The sequence below is a fragment of the Cupressus sempervirens genome, chromosome 8, assembly GCF_028749045.1.
Source record: "Cupressus sempervirens isolate cs-2001-9-10 chromosome 8, ASM2874904v1, whole genome shotgun sequence".
NCBI lineage: Eukaryota > Viridiplantae > Streptophyta > Pinopsida > Cupressales > Cupressaceae > Cupressus > Cupressus sempervirens.
This window is the reverse complement of record NC_143125.1, coordinates 85888315-85914152: the sequence shown is the minus strand read 5'-3', so window position 1 is coordinate 85914152 and position 25838 is coordinate 85888315.

Here is a 25838-nt window from a genome sequence, read left to right as displayed (position 1 = left end):
ATAGAGGATGGGAGAGAGTGTGAGACTGTGAGAGAGAGAGTAGGGTGTGGCAAAGAGAGTACGAGATGGGAGAGAGAGAGTGAGAGGGAGTAGGCAGTGGGAGAGGGAGTTGGAGAGGGAGAGTGAGAGAGAGAGAGAGAGGAGGATGAGTGTGTGTGAGTGAGAGAAAGAGTAGGGGATGGGAGAGGAGAGGGAAGAGAGAGGATGGGAGTGTGTGTGTGTGTGAAAGAGAGAAAGTAGGGGATGGGAGAGGGGAGAGAGAGAGTAGGGAATGGGAGAGAGAGAGTAAGTAGTGAGAGGAGTGAGAGAGGGAGAGAGAGAGGGGATGCGAGTATGTGTACAAGAGAGAGTAGGGGATGGGAGATAGTGTGAGAGTGTGAGAGAGAGTAGGGGGTGGCAAAGAGAGAGAGTGAGAGTAGGGGATGGGAGAGAGAGAGAGAGTAGAGAGGGAGAGAGTGAGAGAGAGACTGAGAGAGAGAGTAGGCAATAGGAGAGAGAGTGAGATAGAGAGAGTAGGCAGTGGGAGAGGGAGTGGGAGAGGGAGAGCTAGTGTGGGACAGTACGCAGTGAGAGAGGGAGTGGGAGAAGGAGAGAAAGAGAGAGAGTTGGGATGTGAGAGAGAGAGTAGGTGATGGGAGAGGGAGCAAGAGAGAGAGAGTAGGAGATGGGAGAGGGAGTGGGAGAGGGAGATAGATAGAGAGTAGTGGTTGGAGAGGGAATGGGGGAGAGAGAGTGAGAGAGAGAGGAGGGATGGGAGTGTGTGTAAGAGAGAGTAAGAGAGAGTAGGCAGTGGGATAGGAGTGGGAGAGGGAGAGTGAGAGAGAGAGGGGATGGGGGAGAGAGAGAGTAGGGGATGGGAGAGAGAGAGAGTAGGGGATGGGAGAGAGAGTGAGGGAGAGAGAGTAGGTGGTGGGAGAGGGAGTGGGAGAGGGAGAGTGAGAGAGAGAATAGGGGATGGGAGAGAGTAGGCAATGGGAGAAGGAGTGGGATAGAGAGAGAGAGTAGTAGTGGGAGAGGGAGAGTGAGAGAGAGGGGGGATGGGAGTGTGTGTAAGAGAGAGTAGGGGATGGGAGAGAGAGAGTGAGAGAGAGTAGGTTGTGGGAGATGGAGTGGGAGAGGGAGATAGATAGAGAGAGTAGCCTGAGAGAGAGAGTATGAGATGGGAGAGGAGAGAGAGAGCAAGAGAGTAGGGAATGAGAGAGGGAGTGGGATAGAGAGAGTAGTGGTGGGAGAGGGAATGTGAGAGGAAGAGCAAGAGAGAGGGGGGATGAGAATGTGTGTAAGAGAGAATAGGGGATGGGAGAGAGAGAGAGTGAGAGAGAGTAGGGGATGGGAGAGAGAGTGAGAGAGAGAGTAGGCTATGGGAGATGGAGTGGGAGAGGGAGAGTATAGGATGGGAGAGGGGAGAGATAGAGTAGGGGATGGAAGAGGAGAGAGAGTGAGAGAGAGTAGGGGATGGGAGAGAGTGTAGGTAGTGGGAGAGGGAGATAGAGAGAGAGAGTAGGGGATGGGAGAGGAGAGAGAGCAAGAGAGAGTAGAGGATGAGAGAGGAGAGAGAGTGAGAGAGTAGGGGATGGGAGAGGAGAGAGAGTGAGAGAGAGTAGGGGATAGGAGAGAGAGTAGGTGATGGGAGAGGGAGTGGGAGAGGGAGATAGATAGAGAGAGTACCGGTGGGAGAGGGAGTGTGAGAGGGAGAGTGAGAGAGGGGGGATGGGAGTGTGTATAAGAGAGAGAGTAGGGGATGGGAGAGAGAGTGAGAGAGAGAGAGAGTAGGGGATGGGAGAGAGAGAATGAGAGAGAGAGTAGGTGGTGGGAGATGGAGTGGGAGAGGGAGATAGATAGAGAGAGTAGCCTAAGAGAGAGAGTAGAGGATGGGAGAGGAGAGAGAGAATAAGAGAGAGTAGGGGATAGGAGAGGAGAGAGAGTGAGAGAGAGTAGGGGATGGGAGAGAGAGTAAGAGAGAGATTAGGTAGTGGGAGAGGGAGATAGATAAGAGAGAGAGTAGGGGATGGGAGAGGAGAGAGAGCAAGATAGAGTAGGAGATGGGAGAGGAGAGAGTGAGAGAGAGTAGGGAATGAGAGAGAGAGTGGGAGAGAGAGTAGGCAGTGGGAGAGGGAGATAGATAGAGAGAGTAGGGGATGAGAGATGAGAGAGAGTGAGAGAGAGTAGGGGATGGGAGAGGAGAGAGTGAGTGAGAGAGAGTAGGTGATGGGAGAGGATTAAGAGAGTGAGAGAGAGAGACTAAAGGGAGGGAGAGAGTAGGGGATGAGGGATGGTGGGATAAGGGGAGATTATTCTTCACATAGTATAGTGTGTATGCACTTTATAGTGCATACACACTATATGAGAACACCAAAAAATGGTCATAATGCAAATTTGGATCCTTGCTGATCCATATTTTTCTTTTTGTCTATTTTGCATTCTAAAGTTTTGATAGAAAATATGGGTTTCAAGCTATTGAAAGTTAGAAAACACTATTTGAAGGCTTTTTGAATATTCTTTCATTCTATTTGAAGCTAGCAAACACCAAAATTAATCATTGGATACACTATTTGAAGGCTTTTTGAATATTATTTCTATAGAAAAGGTTAGTGTAGTCCTCTTTAAATATTCTTTGTTGTTATATAGAGACAAATTTGATTATAATTTAACATGTTGTTTAATATATAGTGAATTCATTGAAATTTGTATGTTTGAATGAATTGTTATTTGGAAATGGTTAGAAATTTGACAAGTTGTTTAATATATATTGTGTATTCATTGAAATAATTGTAATTTTTATATGTATTTGAATGATTTGTAATTTACAAATTGTAAGTAATTCAGATGTTTGAATAATTTGAAATATAGAAATCATCATCATGCCATGGAAGAAACTAAAAACTCAAACAACAGAAGAGAGGGAGAGAGATTTGGAAATTAAAAGAGATAAAATGAAACTACTACACGAACAAAGAAAATTGCAATTCAATAATGAAGAATTGACTTTTGAAGAGGAACAAGAACCACTGATACAAAGAAACAAAGAGAAAGAATTGGAAAGACAAAGAAAACTAATAAGACTATTAGGTTCAAGAAGAAAATTGAATTGTGAAGCTACACCATCTTCCAATGTTGGAGTCATATCATCATCTCATGTTGAAGATGCACTAATTTGTAGATCCAACGGTGTACATACTCCATCATGTCATGTTGAAGGCACAACATCAACATATCAAGTAGGTGATATTCCATCTTTTGCATCTTATTGCCAAGGCACATCATCTTTAGTTCAAGGTACACAAAGCACTCAACCTTATGTTGATGTTGAAAATGTTGAGGTAATGGAAGAAATTATAACACCTTCTAAGATTCATTTTAGAAGACCAAAATATTTGATTGGTATTTATACTAACATTTTGAAATCAATGCCTAACAAGATTAGCAAGCATACTTTTCAAATAAAAGTTAATCATCTGTGGAGATTATTCTTTGAAGAATTAAATATTATAGGTCAATGCCAATTCTTCATTAAAATGATGAGTAACTTGAAATTTAGGCCTATCATGAAGATTCTTGGGCTAAGAATGTGGACAATTCAAATGAGAAAAAACATTGTAAAGAATCTAATGAGTGCCTATGGCAAAGTGGGTTCTAAATCATGCACCAAAGATAGTAATATTACAAGACAAGTACTTACATCAACAATAGTAAGTACCCAAACAAAGAAAGCTCGAGTCATGAGAATGACAAGAAAAACATTGAAAATTAGTATATGTACTCTAAGAGAGCCATGCTAAGGCACGAGAGTTTGGAAGATCCAATAAAAAATGAGTTATGGACATTTAGAGGTAGACTACCATGAAAGGATAAATAAATTAGTGAAGCTTTGAAATCATTGATCGAAGATTTCTGGAAAAATAACACACCTATTTCCCCTAATCAAAGAGATGTTGTCAGAAGGAGGATTGGTATCCAAAATCATGACCCACATGTGAAACATTTTTTGGACTCAACTTAGACACAATTTTTTGCAAAATTTATTGGTGTATATCCTCAAATTTGAATAAGTCAAAGATTTTTTGAGATGGGTAAACCTTTTTATGTGAAGATAAATCACACAAGCACAACTTGTTGTTGTAGGATACATATTGAATTTTCTAACCATTTTGATGTTTTGAGGCATATATGTGTGTTTTTGCATTCTAAGTTTGTTTTGTAGGATTGTGACATAAATAAGACACCAAGATCTTCAAGGGAATTCATATCCAACATTTTATGTGAAATAGGGGATGAACAACAATTTTACAAGCTATCATGCTTGGATGGTACATGCTTATTTTGTGATTCTTTGCAACTTTTATCAACTTGTAAACATATGGATAGCACACATGCAATTGGAAATGAAATAGTAGATTATGAAAAATATAAAACAGTGTCATATGCTCTAAAAGATATGAAACAAGGTAAAAAATGTGATTTAGTCATTAAAAAGATTCTAGTGTATGAGTTCATGAAAAGATTATTGACGAGTATGCAAGGCATACACATAGAGCTCAATGGTTGGATTTGCAATTCAAGTTGTGTAAGGATACATTTCTACTGTATACCATTGTTTTAGTTGCAGACTTCATAGAGAAGTACACACTACAACCACAAAATGAGGTGTAAGAAAAGTATTATACTTCTCAATAGGTTTCCATATTTGTTCACATAACATACATGCATTCACCTACAAGTATAGAGGATGATAGGAATATTTTGACAGAGTGTCAATTTTACATTAGTGATGATCGATCACATTCTATGTGTTGGAAATATTCAAGACTAAGCTAAGTTACTGAGAGGGGAGGGGTGAATTAGTAACCTTTAAAACTTTATCAAATTCAACACTTTATGGCAATATACCAAATATCATTTATTGATCTAATTGTATACATGAGAAACTGAAAACGTAAAAGTATCCACAACAATTGAACACAATAATTTGGCAAACCAGAAACCTTCCAAATAAAAACCAAAACTTACTGATGGAATACTAATAGGAATGCTTGCTGAATCCAAAACTGAAGAAGTCAAAATTGAAGTATCCATTACTGAAGTAGACAAAATTGTAGTATTTAAAACTGAACTACTTATTGCTGAAAAGCTCAAAATTGTAGAAGCCACTATACTCATTGTTGTTGAGTGCAACTCAGGAGTTGAAGAAGAGGGAGGCTATAGCTTGGTAGATGAAGTGGTAGTCACTTCTATAATTGATGTGTCGAGCTATGTGGGGGCAAAGAGTGATTGGAAATTTGAAGTACTTGTAGTTGTCACAATCAAACTTGTTGAAGCTATCTCCGAGCTTGATGTAACACTTGGTTTTCTTGGAGAGTGAGGAAGTGAGGCAATAACCATAGCTACTATCTTCATAGGGTTAGTCTCCTCATAATCTTCTTTGTCTTCCTCTATAGCTTCTTCCTCTTTATCTTCTTCAACTTCCTCATTTTCAAAATGTGTGGGCGCAATGTAAATTTCTTCTTTCTCATCATCACTGTCATCATCCTTAACTTCTACTAGAAAGTCACTTCGTTTATGCAAATGATAAACATTCTTCCACATGCTTGTGGCATTCTTAACCACATGCCCTATATCCTTGATCAAAATTAAACAAGTATTAAATCTAAGAGTCATCTTATCTTTATTTTTCTTTAAGGATTTTTTTACCTCAGCATCTGTCATGCTAGGTAGCAACTACCTCAGGGTTTGTTCATAAATATCTTTTCCTATTTTCATTGCAAAGTCCCATCTTGGCTTAATTTTTCTCTAATAATTCATTAGATATTTAGGAGGCTATTTGATCTAGTGTATACTTCCATTTTCCCATTTTGGTTAACACCAGTTCTTTAACCTATTTCTTTTCTACCCCTGATCTTGTTTCATACCTCAAAGATTTTAAGTTTGTTGTACCTACACCTTCTTCCAATTGTTTCAATTTTTCTTGGAAGGTGGGAGGAGGTTTGCTAAAGATAATTTCACTGCCTTTCTTCTTGGACCTCCTTGTAAAAATTGCAGTGGATGGCTTAGGTGGCTTGATGATGATCACCTTACCTTTCTTCTTCAAGGGTTCTTCTTCCTTTTTAGACTCATCCTCTACCTCTTCATCTATATATTATCCTTTTCCCTTGGTTAACATTAGAGGTGTGCTTGATTTTAGTTTTGCTATCCTCCTCTTACCTTTGTTAACTGCTTGAGGGAGTTTTATCTCCAGTTCTATCCTTGCCTTTGCCTCATCATATGTTCCAAAATGTGATTCCTTTGGATCAATAAGTTCATTAATTAAAGCTTCCATTATTTCCTTTGCTTCATCTATATTCACCTCATAGGGAAGAGGTTTTACTCATACAATTCTGGGTTTTACTACCTGAATGTAGACTCTACCATAGTCTACAATGAAACAAACATCATCTTTGTAATCTTCTACTAGCTTCTTAGGTATTCTGAATCTGTTATTCATTTTATCTTTGAAAACTTCAAAGTAGTTATCCATAATGTTAACAAAATTTTCTCCCATTTCTACAATGTATTCATTAATCTGATATAGTACAGGCACATCTTTCCTCCATACTGCCATGCCTTTGGAATGGAAGAATTTTTGAACATAGAAAAACAAACAAGTTAAGAAAGAGCCAAATTTGCAAGGGTTGTTCTTGGAAGTATAAATACTTTCCATGTAATTAAATTCGGTTGCTCAAGCCATAGCTGACCATTATGCACTTGGCTTAGAATGTATCTGATCCATTTGATTTGAAAACCATAGAGCATGTAAGGAATGTGGGTCAAACTTTTGTCTTCCAAATATTTATGCTCGGGTTTGAGAACTCCATTAACACATAATTCACCTAGGGCATCATCCATTTCTAGGGTAACAATTTGTTGAATAGAACACTTGAAATGAGTTCAAATATCATTAATAAGGAGTACCTTTGGAGGAATTTGTGATTGAGCTCTACTTGGGTCAAGGGTTTTTGTGATTGTGGGCACAAGTTTGAAGTCTGGCACTTTCCACTTGATTCCTCGAAACAAAATTTTAGACCCTTTCTTTGCTTTGCTACTACCGCTACTAGATGCCATGATTACTCGATAAATTATCAAACCCTTGAAAACCTTACTAAAAATTTTCTTGAGGTCACTTGATTGTTAGGATTAAACCATAGATAGAAATAACAATTACATGCAAAAATAACCAATAACAAAAAATAATGGATCACACAGAAAAGAACACAAGGTACCAAGATTTAACGTGATTCACCCAATCCTTGGGCTACATCCACCAAACAACAAGTATAATATTTTTATGATCCAATGATTAGAACCTGATTACAATTTGTAATCCTTTACAAATCAATACCGTTGCAAGAACCAATTTTGCATCACACCTTATGAAACAATAGGTAACCCTAAGCCCTTTTATACAAGTATTTTAACCACTTTAGGGTTATAATTAATAATCACATGTCAGCCCAAAATCTTGATAAAATAGGGTCCAATTTTTTTACAAGGCGATGCCTTGAATCACAAAGAATTTATGGAGTATGTACAATAATTTTCTGATCAGTCACCACAATCTAACAATCTCCCACTTAGGGACTGATTAGGCTCCACACTAAATAACAATCTCCCACTTGGAGACTAATCCTATAGAAATACCACTATCACATGGGGCTCCCACTAGATCAAACCACCCTGGACTCTACTATTCTTTTATTCATATTCAGTTTAGAAGACCAACCAAAGCTAAAGAGGAGTTTAGCTTCTCCCTTGTTACTACCTTTGTCAAAATATTTGCTAGATTGTCATTGGTATGTATCTTCTCTAGCTTTAGCTATCCATCCTCCAAAATCGACTAAATGAAATGGTACTACAATTTTATGTGTTTGGTTTTTGAATGTAGAGCTGATTTCTTTGTAAGATGAATGACACTCTGACTATCTATGAACAAATAATTATCCTTATGAGGATGTACCAATTAATGCAAGAAGAACTGAAGCTATATCATATCCTTGGCTACCTCTGTAGTAGCTACATACTCTGCCTCTATAGTGGATAAAACATTAACCTTTTGTAACTTAGAAACCCAGCTCATGGCTACCCCACCAATAGTAAAGATGTAACCTATAGTACTCCACCTAGTATCAACATCCCTTACCAAATCTGAGTCAACATAGCCCTCTAAATCAGTAGTAGAGCCCCCAAAGTGTAAACACTTATTGAATTTTCCTCTCAAATATCTGATAATCCATTTGACTACATTCCAATGCTCAATTCTTGGATGACTCATATACCTGCTAACAACTCCCACTGCATGTGCAATATTTGGCCTAGTACATACCATAACATACATCAAGCTTCCTACAACTAAAGAAAAGGGTACCTTGGACATCTTATCCTCCTCTTCTTGTGTTTTGAGACATATATCCTTAGTTAACTTCAAATAATCAGGTAAAGGTGTGCTGATAGCTTTAGCATTCTCCATAGAGAAACATTACAACACCTTCTCAACATAATCAGCCTAAGATAGCATCAATGTTTCATTTTTCCTATCTCTGCATATCTTCATACCAAGGATTTGTTTTGTTGCCCCCAAATCCTTCATAGAAAATGCATTTGCTAATTGGGTTTTTGGCCCCTTAATGTGATCCATGTTAGACCTAGCTACAAGCATATCATCAACATATACACATAAAATAATGTAGCTATCATCATCCAACCTCTTAAATTAGACACAATGATCTGAATAACACCTAGTATAACAATGATTATACATAAAACTGTCAAATTTTAGATACCATTGCCGAGGTGCTTGCTTCAAGTCATATAAACTTTTCTTCAATTTTCACACTAAGTTCTCCTTACCTTTGACTGCAAATCCTTGTGGCTAAGAAATATATATCTCTTCATCCAAATCAGCATGAAGGAAGGCTATTTTAACATCTAACTGCTCTAAATGAAAATCTTTAGTAGCCACTAGACTTAAAATAGTATGGATAGAAGTCATTTTAACAACAAGAGAGAATATCTCATCAAAATCAATTCCCTTTTTTTGTGCAAATCCTTTTAGAACTAACTTGGCTTTAAATCTTTTCTTAACTCCATCCTCTTCTTTTAACCTATAAACCAACTTATTCTGTAAAGCCTTTTTACCTATAGGCAACTTGCACAAATCCCATGTCTTATTCTTTAGCAAAGAGTCCATTTCATCTTTCATTTTAGACTCCTACTGAATCTTAGTATCCACTTGCATAGCTTCATCATAACTTTCAGGTTCACCAACATTAGTAAGTAAAATAGAATACAAAGAGGGATAAAATATTTGTGGAGGTCTAATTTGCATTGTTGACCATCTAACATTCACTGGTGTGTGTGGTATTTGTTGTTACAGTTGTTGCACATCATGATGAATGGCTAGAACCTTAGCTTTTGGTGTATGATCCAACACTACATAATCATCTTCTTTCTTCTCATGTTGCTACAATAGATCTTTGTACAACACTTTCTCATTGAATATGATATCCCTGCTTCTTAAAATTTTATGATTTTCAAAATCCCAAAGCCTATAACCAAACTCATTAATGCCATATCCAAAAAATACACATTTCTTTACTTAACTTTTAGCTTGGTTCTATTTTTAGAATCTATGTGAGAAAATGCTTCACAACTGAAGGTTTTAAGAAAAGAATAACTCACCTTCTTACCAATCCATGCCTCCTCTAGAATACCATATCCCAAAGGAGTAGAGCGACCTCTATTAATCAAATATACAATAGTATTGACAGCCTCTACCCACATGTGTAAGAGAAATCCAACATGTAACCTCATGCTCCTTGCATGCTCCATTATAGTCCTATTCATGCATTTAGCCACTCCATTTTCCTATGGAGTCCTTGGAATAGTTTTATGTCTCTTAATACCATTAGTGGAGCAATAATATTCAAATTTATGACTAAAATACTCACCACCATTGTTAGATCTAAAACATTTTAATTTTTTACTAGTCTCATTTTCAACCAAGCATTTCCATTTCTTAAAAGTTTGAAATACATCAAATTTTTATCTAAGGAAATAAACCCATACTTTTCTAGTTGTCTCATCAATAAATGTAATATAATAATGAGAGCCACCATGGGAAGATACCTAAGCCAGTCCCCATACATCTATATACACAAACTCTAATTTCTCCTTTTTGTTTTCCTTCCCAGTCTTCACAAAACTCACTCTCTTTTTTTTTCCATACACACAACTTTCACAAAAATCCATATCAACACATTTTAGACTTGGTAAAACTTTCTTTGAATGAAGTAATTTCATACCTTTCTCACTCATGTGCCCAAGTCTGTTGTGCCACAATGCTGTATCAGAATCTACAACAGCTATTTGTTCTCCCTACTCAACTGCAGTAATTGTTCCTAAACATTAATTTTTCTCTGAAACAATTAAAGTAGAGAAAACAATACGACTTGTACAAAGATATAAGGTGCCTACTTTCACACATTTTTCTACTGAAAGAGAACCTTTTGAAACCTTACAATTTATATCATTAAAAGTAACTACACAACTCTCATCCCCAAGTTGCCCTACTAAAATTAAATTCCTACTCAGCCTTTGAACATGTCTTACCTCATGTAGGAGCCAATGATTCTCATTTTGCAACTTAATCTTAATTTTTCCCTTTCCAACAATCTAATAGGGTTCATTATCCCCCAAATAAACAAGCCCAAAATCCCCTTGGACATAATCAATGAAATAACCTCTATGAGGTGTAGCATGAAATGAAGCACCAGAATCTACAACCTAGGAATCATCAACACTTTCTAAAGGCAGACGCAAAGCATCCTCTTTAGATTTATTACTTACCATAGTTGCCTCCTTGTCTCCATCTGATTTATCTCCTTCATTTTTCTTTCGATCCCAACAATCTTTCTTTTTGTGCCCTGATTTCCCACAGTACCAGTAGTTGTTTGGTCCTCTCGATTGAGACTTCCTCCCTTTTGACTTTCCTCTTGATTTCCCATGATTTCTTGAATTACTTCCTCTCTCAGTTGTTCTATCCCTACTTTGTGCATTCAAATAACTTCCTGATGTAGATCCACCTTAGGTTTTCCTACAAGTTTCCTCACTCAAAATAACACTGATCACATCATGATATTTAAGGGTACTAGATCTAGGAATAGAATTACTCACAACCATTGCCAAGCCATTCCAACTTTCAGGCAAAGAACACAAAATCAAGAGAGCCCTAGTTTCTTCTTCAAAATTGATACCCATAGAAGATAACTAACTAGTAATAGTATTAAACTCATTTAAATGATCTATAACAGATCTACCTTCTGTCATTTTCATATTAAATAAACACTTCATGAGAAATACATTTTTTGAAGCAGAGGGCTTTTCATATAGTATCATTAAGGTTTTCATCAATTCTTCTGTCATCTTTGCTTTTATAATATTAAATACCTCTAATGATGCTAGACATAACCAAATTCTTCCAAGTGCCTTTCTGTCCAAAAGATCCCATTCACCATTTGACATAGATCCTTGATTCTTGGCTTTGCCTTCCAACGACTTCCATAAATCCTTCTGATACAGATAGTCTTCCATTTGCATCTTCCATAATTGGAAGTTTTTCCCATTAAACCTATCAACCCTTAGCTTACCCTCATCTACCATTGCTCCCACTCAACTATGAGACTCCCACTCAACTATGAAACTTTCTTGCAGAGGATAACTAAAAAACAACTAGGCTCTGATACTATTTGGTAGGATTAAACCATGAATAGAAATAACAATTACATGCAAATATAACCAATAAAAAAAAAATAGATCACACAAAAAAGAACACAAGGCACCAATATTTAATGTGGTTCACCCAATCCCTGGGCTACATCCACCAAATAGCAAGTCCATTATTTTTATGATCTAGTGATTACAACCTAATTATAATCCGTAATCCCTTATAGCTCAATACTATCACAAGAACCAATTTTACATCACACCTTATGCAATAATACCTAACCCTAAGCCTTTTTATACAAGTATTTTAACCACTTTCCTAATAGTACTTTCCTTATCAGTCACCACAATCTAACATTGATCGCACTGGAATTCACTGCTTTGCAATAGCACTTTGATTTCATGGTGAAAAATGAGTTCAATTTCATGCTTTTTGATAAAACTTCACCATTAATTCTTGGTATGAAGATAGCTAGGTTAACATCATGCCTGACATTATGCTCGACAATATGCATGACAACTTGTCATCCACTATTCTATTGATAACTTGGTGAAGGTTCCTTGACTCAATAATCATGTGTGTCTTGTTACTCCCAACCTTGCTTGGTAAAGTATATGACCTAACCTTACTCGATAAAGTTTATGACTTGAACTTACTCGGTAGAGAAGGTAACTCGATGATAACTAGTACCATTCTTCCTCAATGATCCTTTTGTATCTCAAATACTAATTTGGATCTTTGTCACCTTTTAAATTGGAACTATTTAAATGTGATCATGATAGCATAGTTCTAGTTCTCCTTTGGTAACATAGTTGAGAATGTTGGAGTCACCCACTTCTTGAGTAAAATGACCACCATTACTTGAACTAGCATCCTCAATAGATTTAGGAATCCATTGTTGCCTCATCTGCTTTTGAATGTTATCTACTTTTGCTTTCTTTTCGTCTTCAACTCTACTTGTATTCATGCAATTCTTGGCTAGATGACCAAGTTTGATACAAGTGAAACATCTTATGGTGGTATCTCTCTTCCTTGTGTGATGTTTAACATAGTTCATGCCAATGTGTCGATATTCTCCATAGTAATAACATCTACACCAAGTGTTCTAGTCCCAACTAAATATTACTTTCACAATTTGCTCCGTTAGATTGAATGACTTAGTTCTATAATTTGATGCCTTGTGACATTGTTTCTTATATTTGTGACACTTGCCCTCAAATTTTGGTTTCTCTTTGCATTCATTAGCCCTTTGACCATGCTAACTACAATTGTAGCAATTTCCATTAAATTTTTCTTTACCATTACTCCAACATTTGTTTGATGTATGAGCTATCTTACCATAGTGTTTGCAAGTAGGTCTTTGATTCCTTTGAGCACTTTGTTCAGAGGATTCACCTTCTTCTTTGTATCCAATTCTTACTTTACCTTTTTACCTATAGAGATTCTACTCATTCAATTGATTTAATTGATTCATGTCTACTTGGGATTTCATCATTCTTTTATTGATTTTCTTTTCAGTGTTTAAGTCATTTTTTTAATCTTTCATTGATTTTCTTTTCAGATCTTAGCTCATTTCTTATTCTTTCATTGATTTATCTTTTCTAAATTTAGATAATTTCTTAATCTTTCATTGTTCTATCTTTGGCTCATGATTTCCTCATTTGCATTGGAGATTTGATCCATAAGATTTGCATCCTAAAGGGATTGGTTATGGATTTCATCGTTTCTTCCATCCATTTCTTCTTTCATCTTTTTCCTCTATTCCAAGATTTCACATAGCCTTACTAATTAAATTTCTTGTTCTCTTTTTAGCTTTCTTACTTCTTCTTGTAGGGAACCATTCTTCTCTAGGAGTTCTTTGATTGCATCATTTGCTTCATCTGAACTACTTGAAGGGAAAAAGTCTTGAATATTTTCTTCAATCACTGATGATAATTCATCTAATTTCCAAGTTCCTTCCTTCTTTTCAAGGATTGGGAAAGTTTCTCCTTAGCTTTCATGAGTTGTGCAATGGCCATTTCCAGATCCAAATTTTCATTATCAATTGTCTTATCAAGTCTGAATATCTCCATATTCTTGATCTTTGTTCAAGCTATTAAACTTTCTCGTAAGAACCACAAAGCTCTGATACCAATTGTTGAAAATATTCAAGACTAAGCTAGGTTATTGAGAGGGGAGGGGTGAATTAGTAAGCTTTAAAACTTTATCAAATTCGACCCTTTATAACAATATACCAATTATCATTTATTGATCTAATTGCATGCATGAGAAACTAAAAACATAAAAGTATCCACAACACTTGAACACAATAATTTGGTGACCCAAAAACCTTTCAAATAGAAAGTAAAACTAGGGTGTGGATGATACCCACAAAACTTCAATACTACAACATAAAGTTGGCTTGTTAAGGCTTACAATTATCACTTTTGATGATCTACTTTGTTAAGAGCAATTAGCACTAGTAGGTCTATCTTGTTAGAGGTTTTACAAACACACAATAAAGTATGCACTTGGTAAAGAGATTTTGAGAAATATTGTTAAGTCTACCTTGTGAAAGGATTTAGATTGATTCACCTATTAGAATGAAAAAATAGATCTCTGGTTTACAAATTTTTGATAGAGATTTGTTGAAGTACTAATCACCTTTTGTGATGGATATGTCTCTGTTGTTCCTTTTCTAATATGGCTTTCAATATATACTTTATCTGCTGCTTGATCACACTTGCATTCTTTCATGTCCATTATCTTGCATACTACATTGGATATGATATGTAATACATTACATATATATACCAATCAAATTTACAAAATTACAAAGTCAGCCAGTATACAAGTTAACACCAATATTACAAAGTTGACCCATATGAAGACACTCAAGTTTTGAAGACTAACTTGGTGGAGTTTTGATACTCAGTGTCCACTATCATTACTTGGCATCATCATGCATTTGGTAGAAGTAGAAGCTTGGTCCATAATAATCACCTCAAAGTAGTCTTGAATTTGGTTTGCACTAGTGACTCAGTAGATACTATGTTACTTGTCATAAACTAAATCACTTGATAAATGCTAATCATCATACAGTTTGGTTAACACTAGCTTCATATTCCATGAATTGCTAGCTTGGTAAAAATTGCAAAGCTCAGTAACCACTAGAGTGCTCGGGTGGAACTTCTAGACTTCACACTAACTAAATTCCCTTGGTAAACATAGGAATTCTCGGTGGCCACTTATAATTAGTCCAAAAGACTCGGTAGCAACTATAGGGCTCGGTGGCTACTGAATTACATGGAAAATACTATAGATTGTTCAATGAGCTCAGTAGCCATACAAAATCTAAATAAGTGTTGTCACTTATGAAAAACTTGACTAATATGTCAACACTATGGAGTTTACACATGGTTGTTTTCAACTATTTTATGGAGATTTGGCTAACAGGGGCATACCATAATGTCAACACATTATTTGGTTAGACAATTGCACATCTTAATTCAAGAATTCATAGATTTTCTATTGGTTGAGTGGGATGCATAGGTTGTCTAGAATTCAATATATGTGGAATTTCATAGAGGCTAATCATAGAAAAGTAGAGCACGATGGTGCATGTGCATGAATCAAAAGAGACTTAGCTCATGAAGAACTAAAGTACAAAGATTGAGCAATATTGATAGATGCAAAATCCATCGTCTAGTGGTTTAATTCTACAATGGGTTTAGGTAAGGAAGGTGAGTCTATGGTTCATATATTTTTTTGGTTGATAGATAATACTAACATTGAACCATATGAGGATTGTTGCAAACTAATAGGATCAAGTGAGTTACACTCTTTTAGAATCTCTGATGCAAGTTCATGGAGTATCCACACACAAAGAATGGCATGCTATTGTCCATTATGAGGAAAATTGGGATGACTGTGAGTTGGCTGAATGGGTGGACAAATGGGATATATGGGTTTTAGACCTAATTGACACCTATCATCCCCAACAAGCATTGGAAATGGTAGAGATGGATTCGTCCATTGACTTTGACCACTTGTTTGATCTAGTGCAACCTAGTAATATATATATTTATATATCTTTCTAATTTCAATATGTAACTTTAAAACTTTTACCTAAGTATATTTGAATTAATGACTACATTTTATACATTTATCATTGTAGGCCATTTTTTGCTATTATTGCACATAAAGAAAATGAAGAAGGGACAAATTATTATTTTTGTCATTGTGTCCAAGCCAAACAAAAACTAAATCACTTGGTTATAGACGGTGAAGGTTTAGAGTACCATATCAGTGCAGTGGTTGTAACTGGCACATGGCTTACATGATATTCTATGAAGAACCCTAACTTTTGGTTATTCAAGGATTGACAAATGGAGAGGAAGATTCTTCATTATTCAAAACTTTTTGTCACATCAAATGTCCACTTGATAAAATATGGTAGAAAACCACATAATAAGACTCTTTGGAAAGTTCACGAGTTAGACCATGAGGCAATACTTGAGACATTAAAATGTAGAGCAGATCTAGTTGGTTCATTAGATTAAATAGGGAAAGAGGGAGAGAGAGAGAGTGGTATGGACTAGTACATATGTTGGGACATGTGCTAGTGACCCCAAGAGTTAGAGGGGTGAGTTACCTTTCATTCGCATTTGGTTTCATGTTTCGATCCTTTTTAGTTATTCAAGTTTTGTTCAAGGTGCCTAGAAATTAGCATTAAACCAAAGGCTTCACCTAGGGCCTTGTTGTTTTGGCACTTTCCACCATGGGAATTTGATTTCCCTTAGTATAATGCAAGCCCTATCAATGTACTTCATGATTTTGTAGGTTTTATAGATGGCCAAGCAAGGAATGAATTTTGCCACCATACCCTAGGTGTATGGCTCCATACATGCACCATTCAACATTTCACCACAATCACTATAACTCTTTCTCTAGAGTGATTCAAGTTATATAACAATATTTATTGGTATTTCTTGCAAAATTTATTGGTATTTATTTGCACTTGTTTCACATGTCCCTAGATGTTCCAATAATTTTTTTGCAAATTGGCACATATGAAAGGGTACCTGTAGTGTAACTGCAGCCTAATTAGGTCTATCAACACTTTCCAAATGTTGTTACAATAGTGGCTTCTAGTCTCTTCCAATTTTTGAGGTTTACATATGTTTTATATGTCCTAAAAAAGTGTTTGAATCTCACTTTAAACTATGCCTTCATGTGGGGTTTTTCCATATTATGTTCAATTTACAGTTTAAAGGGCTATTAGCCTTTTCAATGGAAAACTATTGTAACTATATACTAGTGTTGTTTAGAAACAATAGAATCACTTTATCTAATATATACAAACCTTAATAGGTCTAAGATGTGTTTTTATTCCATTCCATGGTCATTGTTCTCTTTTCATTCATGTTTGGGGGTATGTTCCTGGTGCAGAGCACCAAGGCACTTGGTTTATATTTTGGTTTTCATGTTTTTTTTTTACCTAATTAGGCTAGAATAAAAAAACCTTGGATGAGAATTCCATAGTTGTCAAAGAAAGACACCATTTTGTATGCTTAAGGCACTTTATGCAATTTATAAGCAAAAGTTGCTCATTAGGCAAATTAAGGATTTCTAATGTTTTTGGTCAAGAAATCCTAGGTTTAGTTTTTTAAATTTGGTTTTAGTTAATCTGGAACCTTTTCCAAGTCCTAGAAGTGGAATCAAGTGAAAAATGTAAAAATTGCACTTTTTGTGCAAAGTCGCATTGTTGAAAGTTGTAAAAGTTGCTCAAATTTGCAACTTAGTGGGAAAAGGGTTGTAACTATTAAAATATTAGTTTTAATCATTAAAATAGACATAGGATATATATATATATATATATATACCTCATTTGTGAGGTCTGGAGGGCATTAATGTACAAATTGGAAGAAGTTGCAAAGAAAGAAATTCAGTTTTGGAGTCATTTTTACTGTTGTTTGCATGCTGCACAAAATGTATAGAATTTTAGACTAGATGTGATAGATTTTTGAGATAGATCTTTGAATCAGCTTTCTTTTTCTTCTAGTCTCATTGTTCTATGTGTTTTCTAACTCAAGTTATTGGATTTTTTAGTGAAACTAGGTTTTTAGGAAAACATTTTATTGCACATAGCAAAAATGGGCCTCTAACTGCAATTTCCTTAGTTGAAATTTTATGAACACTTGGGAAACAGTAGTTAGTAGGGTCCTTTTTAAGATTCCAGGGTTTCAAGACTAGAGGATGTGTTTTGTGAATTTTCCAGTCAAGCCCTAGGTCAAGTACCATGAAGGATTTGACCTCTTGAAGTGTATTGATTTGTGAGTGGCAAGAATTTGGGAATTGATGATGGGATGAGCATTTGGAAATAAGTTATTTTAGTGTTGACAAATATTTCTCATCATTTATTTCATTTCCATGACCCCATTTCCTACTAGTTTCTTTGTAAACCTAGCCTAACTTGATCACTTAGGTTTGTGTTACTTTGTGAAGGAAAGGGAATGTCAGAGTGGGGCTATAACTTGATGCTTTGGGGTTTGAAGTAACATTGAAAAGGTTATTCAAAAAACTAATTCTTTTTGAGTATTTTTTTGAACTTTGTGAAGTTAGATCCAAAAAACCATTCCAAGAGGGCTAAAAGGGGCTCACAAGGCTACTAGACCAAATTGGAGTTTGAGGCTTTGTGCAGGTGTATGATTCAAACCAGTAGTGTATTATATGGTAAATAGGTTCCCTAAGATCATTTAACCTCTTAGAATATTTGGGACAAACTTCTAGGGTGTTTTCCTAGTATTAACCTAGTTGTGGGAGATTGGTGCAAAACCCATAAAGTGGGCAAGTTTGGTTCTTTGTCCTTGTATTCTTGGTGAAGTTGGAGAGCATGTTTCTTTGATCCATTGGAGGATTGGAGTATGCTAAAACCTTGTAATAATGTTAAATATTTGATAGCCAGTTGGTTGATTTCAAGAGTGGGAAGCCCATTTGAAGCTTCTTAGTTGTGCTCTTTGCATCAATTCCCTTGTTAGGCTTTTGGTTTTGGTGCTTTTGAACTTAGAAAACCTAGTGATTAGGTTCCCTAGCTTGTTTGGGTTGTGATAACCTATAATAAGTTCATAATTGATGCTTGTGATAAGTGTCCCAACACTAAACCCTCTCTTTAGGAAATGTGAAGGATTCCAACTTTGTCTAATTTCCTAGTGGCTTTCCTTTTAGAAGCTTCCACCATGCACTATTGTGTCACAACCTATCCTAAGTGAACTATATAGGATCCTTAGGTGCCTTCTTTGATGAGTCTAGAATGGGTGCTCCTACACTAGTCATCTACTTGATAAGGACATGGTTGGGAACTGACAATCTCCATTTAAACTCAAGTCTCCATTTGAAGGTGGCAATGAGATTTTTGTTGCTATGTTAAGATCATTAATATATTTTGATGAGAACTTTGAGGGGTCACGCCTAGCTTGAGTATCCTGGCTTCCCAAGTCCTTTAAATGCAAGGCCATTAATGAATATGAATTTCTAATTGAAATATTTGTGGTGCTAGAATGAAGTGCATGACTAGATTCTTTGCCTAATAATGAGCCAATTTGAGGCTTCACTTCACATTGCTTTGTGGATAATTCTATAACACTTGTTACTTCTCTATCTGAAAATTTTGTAGCTAGTAGCCAATTACTTATTCATTGCCTTTCAATATTCATGGGAAAATAAGGTAGTTGGTTACCTAATAGGTCTTAGGAATCTTAACTAGGGTCCTATAATTGTCCTAGATGGACCCATTTGACCTAAATGTGTAAAGAGAAAAAATTACTCAAAAGGTGCAATGTTGCTCAAAAAGTTACTTGAGCAACTTTTGCAATTTTTGCACAAAAGTTGCAAATGGAAGTTGGGGAAGTTGTAACTATCCATGCTCAAGTATATGATCATGGGAAACATTTTTTTGAAGGTTAAAAGGTTTCCAATCAAATTTGCATTTTTAAGCAACTTTTACGACTTTTGAAATTTTGCACAAAAAGTGCAACTTTTGCAAAATTCACTAGATTTCACTTCTAGGACTTGGAAAAGGTTGTAAAATATTAAAAAAAAACTAAAAAAAACCTAATCCTAGGCTATCTTGACCAAAAACTCAACAAACCTAATTTTGCCTAATTAGCAACTTTTGCTTATATCTTGCACAAAGTGGCCTAGGCATAAATATCTTGCTCATATCTCTCTCACCATTCATTGTGGGATCAAATTGACTATTCTATTAGCTCCAAGTGGATGGTTAAAACCTACCACTGAGCTCATCTCATCCAGTTGAGTGCTCAAACATTCTCAGGCACGCTGAACCAAAGTGTTACTAAGAGTCACTAAATGCCACAAGGCAGCAATCTTTTATGGGGTATATCTCAAAGCTTGTGTGAGGTATGGATGCGATCCTAGATGCTTGGAATATTTATAGAGACCTACAATAAACTCTCTCACTTTTTGGAGATCTTACTCTATTTTTATTTTGTGACACCATCTCGGGTGATGTTGAAAACTGCAAAATCTCCCTCACCATTTGTCATGGGATCAAAATGTCTATTTTGTTAGCTCCAAGTGGATGAGTTAACCCTAGTACCAAGCTCATCTCATCTTGTTGAGTGCTTGAACATTCTCAGGCATGCTGAATTAAAATGTCCCTAAGAGTCACTAAATGCCATAGGGAAACCATCTTTGATGAGACATATCTCAGAGCTTGTGTATGGTATGGATGCAATTCTAGGTGCTATAGGACCATGTTGTGGATACCTACAATAACATCTCTCACTTTTTGGAGATCTTACTCTATTTTGATTTTGCGGCACCATCTTGGGTGATGCTAAAACTTGTAGTATTTCTAATTACCAAATCTCCCTCACCATTCATCGTGGGATTGAACTATTTATTCTATTTGCTCCAGATGGATGGGTAAACCCTAGCCCCAAGCTTGTCCTATCTCGTTGAGCACTCAAATGTTCTCAAGAATGCCAAATGGAAATGTCTCTAAGAGTTACTAAATGCCACAGGGTAGTGTTCTTTGATGGGGCATATCTTAGAGCTCATGCAAGGTATGGATGTGATTTTGGGTGTTACAAGACCATTTTGTAGATATCTACAATAATCTCCCTCACTTTTTAGAGATCTTACTCCATTTTGATGTTGTGATGCCATCTTGGGTGATGCTAAAACTTGTGTTGGCCAGTACAAAGTTGTCAACTACCAAATCTCCCTCACCGTTCATCGTGAGATCAAACTACTTGTTTTATTAGCTCTGGGTGGCTAGGTAAAACCATAGCCCCAAGCTCATCCCATCCTATTGAGTGCTCAAGCATTCTCGAGCATGTCAAATTGAAATGTCCCTAAGAGTCATTAAATGTCATAGGGTAGCGATCTTTGATGAGGCATATCTTAGAGCTCGTACAAGGTATGGATGTGATTCTAAGTGCTATAGGAAAATGTTGTAGAGGCCTAAAATAATTTCTCCCACTTTTTGGATATCTTACTCTATTTTGAATTTGTGATGCCATCTTGGGCAATGCTAAAACTTGCAATGTTGACCAGTACAAAGTTTCTAACTGCCAAATCTCCCTAACTATTTATCATGGGATCAAATTGTCTATTCTATTAATTTGAAGTAGTTAGGTAAATCCTAGTCCCAAGCTCATCCCATCCCATTGAGCACTCAAATGTTCTCAGACATGCCAAACTGAAACGTCGCTAAGAGTCACTAATTGCCATAGAGAAATGATCTTTGATAGGGCATATCTTAGAGATCATGCAAGGTATGGATGCAATTCTACATGATATAGGACCATGTTTCAAAGACCTATAATAACCTCTCTCACTTTTTGGAGATCTTACTCCGTTTTGATTTTGTTGTGCCATTTTGGGTGATGCTGAAACTTGTAGTGTTGGCCAGTATAAAGTTGCCAACTACCAAATCCCCCTCACTATTTGTCATGGGATCAAACTATCTATTATATTAGCTCTAGGTGGCCAGGTAAATCCTAGCCCCAAGCTCATCACATCCCATTGAGTGCTTGAATGTTCTTAGGTATGCTAAATCGAAACATCTCTTAGAGTCACTAAATGCCATAGGGCAACAATCTTTGATGGGGTATATCTCAGAGCTCATGAAAGGTATAGATGTGATTCTAGGTGATATAGGATTATGTTGCAAAGACCTACAATAACATCTCTTTCTTTTTGGAGATCTTACTTCATTTTGATTTAGTGGTGCCATCTTGGGTGATGTTGAAATTAGTAGTGTTGGCCAATACAAAGTTGCCAACTACCAAATCTCTCTCACTATTTTTCGTGGGATCAAATTGTCTATTCCCTTAGCTCTAGTTGGCTGGATAAACCCTAGCCCCAAGCTCATCCTATCTTGTTGAGCACTCAAACATTCTCAGGCACACCAAACTAAAACATCCCTAAGAGTCACTAAATGCCATAGGGTAGTGATCTTTGACAGGGCATATCTTAGAGCTCCTGTGAGGTATGGATACAATTCTAGGTGCTATAGTACTATGTTATGGAGACCAAAAATAAAATCTCTCACTTTTTGGAGATCTTATTCTGTTTTGATTTTGCAGCACCATCTCGAGTGATACTGAAACTATTAGTGTTGGCTAGTACAAAATTGCCAATTGCCAAATCTCTCTCACCTTTCATTTTTGGATCAAACTATCTATTCTATTAGCTCTAGGTGGCTGGGTAAACACTAGCCCCAAGCTTGTCCTATCCGTTGAGCACTTGAATGTTATTAGGCATGCCAAACCGAAATGTCCCTAAGAGTCACTAAATGCAATAGGGCAGAAATCTTTGACAAGGCATATCTTGGAGTTCATGCAAGTTATGGATGCAATTATAAGTGCTATAGGACCATGTTGTGGAGACCTACAATAAGCTCTCTCACTTTTTGGAGATCTTACTCCATTTTGATTTTGTGATGCCACCTCAGATGATGTTGAAACTTGTGGTGTTGGCTAGTAAAAAGTTGTCAACTGCCAAATCTCTCTCACCATTTGTTGTGGGATCGAACTATGTATTCCCTTAGCTCTAGGTGGTTAGGTAAACCCCAACCCCAAGCTTGTTCCATCCTATTGAGTGCTCGAACATTCTCAAGCATATCTTAGAGCTTGTGTGAGGTATTGATGTGATTCTAGGTGCTATAGGACTGTATTTTGGAGACTACAATAAAATATCTCATGTTTTGGAGATCTTATTCTATTTTGATTTTGTGGTGCTATCTCAAATGATGCTTAAACTTGTAGTGTTGGCTGGTACAAAATTGCCAATAGCCAAGTCTCTCTCACCTTTCATCGTGGGATTGAACTATCTATTCCATTAGCTATGGGTGGCTTAGTAAATACTAGCCCCAAGCTCATCCTATCCCATTGAGCACTCAAATTTTATTGGGAATGCCAAAATAAAGGATCCCTAAGAGTCACTAAATACCATAGGACATCGATCTTTGACGAGGCATATCTTAGAGCTCGTCCAAGGTATGGATATGATTCTAGGTGCTATAGGACTATGTTGTGGAGACCTATAATTATCTTTCTCAATTTTTTTGGAAATCTTATTACATTTTGATTTTGCGATGCCATCTTAGGTGATGTTGAAACTTGTAGTGTTGGATAGTACAAAATTGCCAACTACCAAATCTCTCTCACCTTTCGTTGTGGGATCGAACTGTCTATTCTATTAGCCCCAAGTGGCTAGGTAAACACTAGTCCCAAGCTTCTCTTGTCTCATTGAGCACTCAAACATTCTTGGACACACCAAATTGAATCGTCCCTAAGAGTCACTAAATGCCATAGGGAAATGATCCTTGACTGTGGTAACTAGATATGTTATCTCATCTAATGATGGAGACTCGTGATAGAAGGTAAAGGGGTGATCATACACATCATTTTGAACATGTTATTTTTTATGGTAATAAGGTAATCCTTTTTTGTAAGGTCAAGGAACTTGAGGCCACCTATAAACCCAAGTTGCCTTAGTCCTAATGATTTTTCTTTTTTTGTTGTTTTTGTTAATAAGTTGACTCAATAAGTGTTTTGAGAGTCATTACACCTTATATAGCTACATGTTATCACTGAATGGAGTTAGTGGAAGATGTTAAAGATCTTCTTGGTTGTCTTAATAGTCATTTCATGGGTTTGAAACATAATCACTTCCCTTTGTGAAGAGTTGCCTAAAAATTAGCAAATTACATGTTGTTGCAAAGAAAATACAATTAGGGGATGTTAGAAGATTGTTTTCACTTATAGAATGTTGAAGAATCTCTTAGAAGGATGGAATAGATGATAGAATAAAGTTTGTGATATAGTTATTAGGTGTTCATTGAAGTTTCTAAGATGTTAGTTTGAAGCAAGAAGTTGCTTATGATCCATTTCTAAAATTTGCTCATTTTTTCCTTATTGCTTCCCAAGTCTTGAATAGGGAAAGTGATCAAGTAGTTTTGTGAAGTTGGGTAGAAGTTTGTTCAATGTTGTAACCAAGTTGGGAAGAGTCTTTGAAGACACTTAAAAAGGTGGGAAATGTAGTTTTCCTTAAAAGTGTTCTTGCTGGGAATGCACTAGCTTTTGGTTTGAGCATTTTACATCATTTTGGATACAATTTATATTAAAATAAATTACATGAAATGTACTTTAAACATAAACAATAAAAATAAGATATATATTATAATAACCAATAATGTCATACATGAACAAAAATATAGTATATTATGATAACCAATAATGTCATAAATGAACAAACATATAATATATTATGATAACCAATAATGTCATACATGAACAAACATATAATATATTATGATAACCATAATGTCATACATGAACAAACATATAATATAAAATGATAACCAATAATGTAATACATTAACAAAGTCATAATATATTATGATAACAAATAATGTCATACATGAACAAACATATGATATAATAACCAATAATGGGATAAGTCTAATAATGTCATGCATCAAATATATGTCATATATCAAATATAAAATATCATATATACATCAAATGTATATTAAATATGTCATCTGACATAAAATCCAATGTATATGTCCACTAATGCCTATACATGTGTGTCTATCAACTATATCTTCTCATTCCCATGAGTGGAAGGAAACAAATCCCTAGAGGTCCTCGGTCATTGTGTGAAGGGAGATGATGGGGTCTTCCTCACACACTTGCTCATCCTATTGTTTAGGCTCTTCTCTAACTCAAGATGATACAAAAAAAGTAGATATGAATCAATAATTATTATACATTGAAATCAAATATATGTACACACAAAATTAATTATTTTCTTACTGCCATCAAATAGTCACTCTGTACATCCACCTGAAAGGCTCCTAGACAATCGGGTGTAACAAGGCCCTACCAAAATTCAATAAATATAATTACTTATAAATAGCATTCAAAATTTTGACACTAACTATTATAAAAAACAACTAAAACCAAGAAAATTCTTTCATACCTTAGTCAATGGCTCTGAACTAGCCATCACTATAGCAACTTCATGATTGATGGACTAGCGAAGATGAGGAGGAGTCTCAGATGTCAAGAATTGCATGTCATATAATATAATTTACATGTAACCCATGAAACATGAAACAAATATAATCAAATGAATTAAATTAACATGAAACAAATGTACCTCTACGAAGCTCATATCACGCCTAGGCTTGGAGTCCCTTATGAATGTCGATGGTCTAATAGTGCACTAATGCACATGCATAATTTTTTTTATCAATACTTCATATGATTACTTAATAAATATATGTATTAATTTAAATGATCAAATTGATACATACCTCTTGACTCATTGACAAGATGAAAAATGGGGTGAGGGGATCTGTACTAGAGCTACAACACTCTTACCCTAAATTTTGAACAATGTCAATACATGCTAATTAATTAGTCATTCACTATACATATGAAATGTGATCAAATTAGTTTATTATAATTGTAATTTAATTGTGTCAATGACAACTATCTGACTCAAGAACTGATCAGTGACTAGCCCATCATCCATACTATATCCAGCATGATTTCCAAATGTGCAT